Raw genomic sequence first — 6,294 nt, 5'->3', positions numbered from 1 at the left:
ATATTTGTATTTTTTTTTTAAAGTTTATTTATTTTAGGGGTGGGTTTGGCGCGTGAGGAGATTTGGTTTTCCCTTCCTCTTCTCCTCCCTCCTTTGTGTTCACCTACGCGTCGTTACTTTAACGCACTGGCCAGTGATTTAATAATTTAATTGGAATCTTAAATCTTCACTCACTCACTCTTAAATCTCACTCAGTCACTCGCTCACTCAGTCAGTCACTCAGTCACTCAGTCACGCAGTCACTCGCTCACTCAGTCAGTCACTCAGTCACTCACTCACCCACTCACTCACTCATCCAGTCATTCACTCAGTCACTCAGTCACTCACCCACTCACTCAGTCACTCACTCAGTCACTCAGTCACTCACCCACTCACTCACTCAGTCACTCACTCAGTCACTCACCCACTCACTCACCCACCCACTCACTCGGTCAGTCACCCACTCACCCACTCACTCACCCACTCACTCACTCAGTCATCAGTCACTCACTCGCCCACTCACTCACTCACCCACTCACTCGGTCAGTCACCCACTCACCCACTCACTCACTCAGTCATCAGTCACTCACTCGCCCACTCACTCACTCACCCACTCACTCGGTCAGTCACCCACTCACCCACTCACTCACTCAGTCATCAGTCACTCACTCGCCCACTCACTCACTCATTCACTCACCCACGACCAAGACCACCACCCCTCGTGGTGCCCATAGCAACGCATTGCCGAGATGACCCCCAACCCTTTATTTAACCATTGCCGAGATGACCCCCAAACCTTTATTTAACCATTGCCGAGATGACCCCCAAACCTTTATTTAACTATTGCCGAGATGACCCCCAAACCTTTATTTAACCATTGCCGAGATGACCCCCAAACCTTTATTTAACCATTGCCGAGATGACCCCCAAACCTTTATTTAACCATTGCCGAGATGACCCCCAAACCTTTATTTAACCATTGCCGAGATGACCCCCAAACCTTTATTTAACCATTGCCGAGATGACCCCCAAACCTTTATTTAACCATTGCCGAGATGACCCCCAAACCTTTATTTAACCATTGCCGAGATGACCCCCAAACCTTTATTTAACCATTGCTGAGATGACCCTAACCTTTATTTAACCATTCAGAGATGACCACAACCTTTATTTAACCATTCTGTTATGACCCCCAAACCTTTATTTAACCATTCAGAGATGATCCACAACCTTTATTTAACCATTCAGGGGTGACCCCAACCTTTATTTAACCATTCTGAGGTGACCACAAATTTTTTTTAACCATTCTGAGGTGACCACAAACTTTATTTAACCATGCTGAGATGATCCCAACCTTTATTTAACCATTCTGAGATCATCCCAACCTTTATTTAACCATTCTGAGATGACCACAACCTTTATTTAACCTTTAAGAGATGACAACAACCTTTATTTAACCATTCAGAGATGACCACAACCTTTATTTAACCATTCAGAGATGACCACAACCTTTATTTAACCATTCAGAGATGACCACAACCTTTATTTAACCATTCAGAGATGACCACAACCTTTATTTAACCATTCAGAGATGACCACAACCTTTATTTAACCATTCAGAGATGACCACAACCTTTATTTAACCATTCAGAGATGATCCGAACCTTTATTTAACCATTCTGAGAATTCCTTTTTTTTCACCACCCAGCCACACACACCTACACACACCTATACAAAGACAAAGACAAAGATCCCCCGTGTAGCCTTAACAGACTGTAGGGGCAAGTGCTGTTAGCGAGCACCTATGAAGGCCGGCACGGCACACGAGGGGGTGGGTGGCCAGCACCACGCCCGGCCGCCTTTGTCTCCCCAGTGACGATGTTTACACACCGCACCAGGTGCTCATTTGAGGCTGAGTCGACCTAGGGGAGGCCCGGGACCGGTTCAGATAATCGTCACCGGTGGTGTTAGCCGTGAGCGGGAATCGAACCCGGGTCGCCGGGTTCATAGCGCAGCGTAGCGCTAACCACTACACCCACCGCTCCCCACTCACAAACACACACACACAGTGACACACACACACACGCACCTACACACACACAGTGACACACACACACACACGCCTACACACACACACACACACGCCTACACACACACGCACCTACACACACACACACCTACACACAGCCACACACAAACACCTACACACACACCTACACACACACCTACACACACACAAACACACACACATACACAGCCACACACAAACACCTACACACACACCTACACACACACACACACGCCTACACACACACACACACACGCCTACACACACACACACCTACACACACACCTATACACACCTACACACACACACGCCTACACACACACACCTACACACACACCTATACACACCTACACACACCTACACACACACCTACACACACACACCTACACAAAGACACCTACACACACACACCTACACACAGACACCTACACACACACACCTACACACACACACCTACACACACATACACCTACACACACACCTACACACACACACCTACACACATACACACACAGCCACATACACCACCTACACACACACACACACACCTACACACACACCTACACACACACACGCCTACACACACACACACCTACACACACACACCTACACACACACCTACACACACACACACCTACACACACACCTACACACACGCACCTACACACACACAAAACCTACACACACATACAGCCACACACAAACACCTACACACACACCTACACACACACCTACACACATACAAACACACACACACATACACAGCCACACACAAACACCTACACACACACCTACACACACACAACCACACACACACCCACACACACACCTACACACACACACCTACACACACAGCCACACACAAACACCTACACACACACCTACACACACACATACACAGCCACACACAAACACCTACACACACCCCTACACACACACAGCCACACACACACCTACACACACACCTACACACACAGCCACACACAAACACCTACACACACACACCTACACACACACACCTACACACACCTACACACACACCTACACACACACACCTACACACACACATACACACACACAAACACCTACACTTACACAGAAGCAAAGAGTGGCTCAGGGCTGATAAGACAATCAAACACCACGACTACAAAGCCATATCAGCAGCGTCCACACGACCACACAGGCAAAGGTCCCCCGTGTAGCCTCTAGCAGGCTGTAGGGGCAAGTGCTGTCAGTAGCACCTACACACAGACAAAGGTTCCCCGTGTAGCCTCTAGCAGGCTGTAGGGGCAAGAGACCCATAGACTCACCACAGAGACCCATAGACCCACACACAGAGACCCACAGACTCACCACAGAGACCCACAGACTCACCACACAGAGACCCACAGACACACCACACAGAGACCCATAGACTCACCACACAGAGACCCATAGACTCACCACACAGAGACCCACAGACTCACCACACAGAGACCCACAGACACACACACAGAGACCCACAGACACACCACACAGAGACCCACAGACTCACCACACAGAGACCCATTGACACACACACAGAGACCCACAGACTCACCACACAGAGACCCATAGACTCACCACACAGAGACCCACAGACTCACCACACAGAGACCCACAGACTCACCACACAGAGACCCATAGACTCACCACACAGAGACCCACAGACTCACCACACAGAGACCCACAGACTCACCACACAGAGACCCATAGACTCACCACACAGAGACCCATAGACTCACCACACAGAGACCCACAGACACACCACACAGAGACCCATAGACCCACACACACAGACCCATAGATCCACACACAGAGACCCATAGACTCACCACAGAGACCCATAGACCCACACACAGAGACCCATTGACCCACACACAGAGACCCACAGACTCACCACACAGAGACCGACAGATTCACCACACAGAGACCCATAGACTCACCACACAGAGACCCATAGACTCACCACACAGAGACCCACAGACACACCACACAGAGACCCATAGACCCACACACACAGACCCATAGATCCACACACAGAGACCCATAGACTCACCACAGAGACCCATAGACCCACACACAGAGACCCATTGACACACACACAGAGACCCACAGACTCACCACACAGAGACCCACAGACTCACCACACAGAGACCCATAGACTCACAACACAGAGACCCATAGACTCACCACACAGAGACCCACAGACACACCACACAGAGACCCATAGACCCACACACACAGACCCATAGATCCACACACAGAAACCCATAGACTCACCACAGAGACCCATAGACCCACACACAGAGACCCATTGACACACACACAGAGACCCACAGACTCACCACACAGAGACCCACAGATTCACCACACAGAGACCCATAGACTCACCACACAGAGACCCATAGACTCACCACACAGAGACCCACAGACACACCACACAGAGACCCATAGACCCACACACACAGACCCATAGATCCACACACAGAGACCCACAGACTCACACACAGAGACCCATAGACTCACACACAGAAACCCATAGACTCACACACAGAAACCCACAGACTCACCACACAGAGACCCATAGACTCACACACAGAGACACATAGACTCACCACAGAGAGACCCATAGACTCACACAGAGACCCATAGACTCACACATAGATAACAACAACCGCCATTCGCCACTAAGTGGCGGTGACGTCACCACGACGCTTGTGCCAGGCCATGTGCACCCTGAGGCCACGTGAAGTGTCGAACGCCCGCTGGCAGGAGGTCACGGGGCAGACCCAGCAGGTGCCACGGGTCGACTGACTGAGATGACCGAGATGACTGGCTGATGCACCACCTGTGCCCCCTACTGTGCCAACTTGCTGTGCTTTAGCCACCCGGCGCTCCACTCGTTGTTGTGAGCGTCGCTCCTCCGCCCTCCGTTCTTGTTTGAGGGTGACTGCTTCCAACTGCCCAGCAGCGTCCTTCACGAGCCTCCTCCACTGAGGCCGATCTTGACACCGCTGGTACCAGTCATTGGCAAGTCCACTCAGCTCCACGTCCTCCTGTACCACATCACTCCATCTCTTCTCTAGCCCGTGCCGCGCCCATTTAGCCCCCCTCGATCCGGCCAAACAAAAGCAGTTTAGGCATGCGGTGGCTGGGCATGCGGGCTACATGACCCAGCCAACGCAGCCTTGCCTGCCGGAGGAGCTCACCGATGGGACTTTGACCAAATCTTTCAAGGATTTGTGAGCTCCTCACACAATCCAGCCTGCAGGTTAAACCCAGGATGGATCGTAGGCAGGCCAGCCTAAATGTTTCTAACCGGCGAAGATGCTCCATTAGGGGGGTCCACGTTTCGCAAGCGTAGAGAAGAGACGGAATGACTGTGGCCGAGAAGACCTGAAGCTTCGTGCGGAGCGACAGACCAGGTAGCTTCCACACAGCAGCGTTACGCAACCGATGAAAAGATAATGCTGCTCGACTGATTCGGAGTGAGACCTCTGCTGATAAACTGGAGCCGGTCATAAGCACACTGCCCAGGTATGGGAAACTCTCCACTCTCTCCACAACTGCCCCATCACCAATTGGGAGTTGTGGGGGTGGAGTGCCCGATGGTACAAAATACCCAGGCTGGTGCTTAGTTTTGGTGGGGCTGATGGTAAGGCCCCACCTCTTCGTGGCACGCTCCAGTCTCAGCAGCAGCGTCTCCAACTCCTCCTCTGAATGAGCAGCTATTACCAAATCATCGGCATACATAACGTGGTTTACCAATAGGGAGCCATACCTTGATCGCACCCGGGCATCGATCAGCCTCCCATTATATCTGTACCAAATTGAAATTCCCCCAGTACAGCTATTGAAGGCTTCACGAACTACGCAGTCGAAATAGATGTTGAATAATGTGGGAGCCAGAGGACATCCCTGTCGCACCCCAAGGTGTACAGGGAATGGCTCTGACTCCCGGCCACGTAGTTTTACCCAGGCCCGCTTACCATCATGAAGGTCCTTAATGATCGTGAGCATAGGGTCAGGAACTCCGAAAGCACGAAGAACAACCCAGAGCCCTGGCCTACTGATGGTGTCATAGGCCTTGACCAGGTCAATAAAGCAAAGATGTAGGTCTTGTTAGAATTCCCTACACCTCTGCTGTAGCAGATGGACAGAAAATATGGCATCTGTGCAGGACCGCCCTTTCCAGAAACCGCATTGGGGCTCCGCAAGCCTCTCCT

This window comes from Lampetra planeri, unplaced genomic scaffold (assembly GCF_965212315.1).
Source record: "Lampetra planeri unplaced genomic scaffold, kcLamPlan1.2.h2 scaffold_231, whole genome shotgun sequence".
In the NCBI taxonomy this organism is placed as follows: Eukaryota; Metazoa; Chordata; class Hyperoartia; order Petromyzontiformes; family Petromyzontidae; genus Lampetra; species Lampetra planeri.
This window is presented reverse-complemented; position numbering follows the sequence as displayed.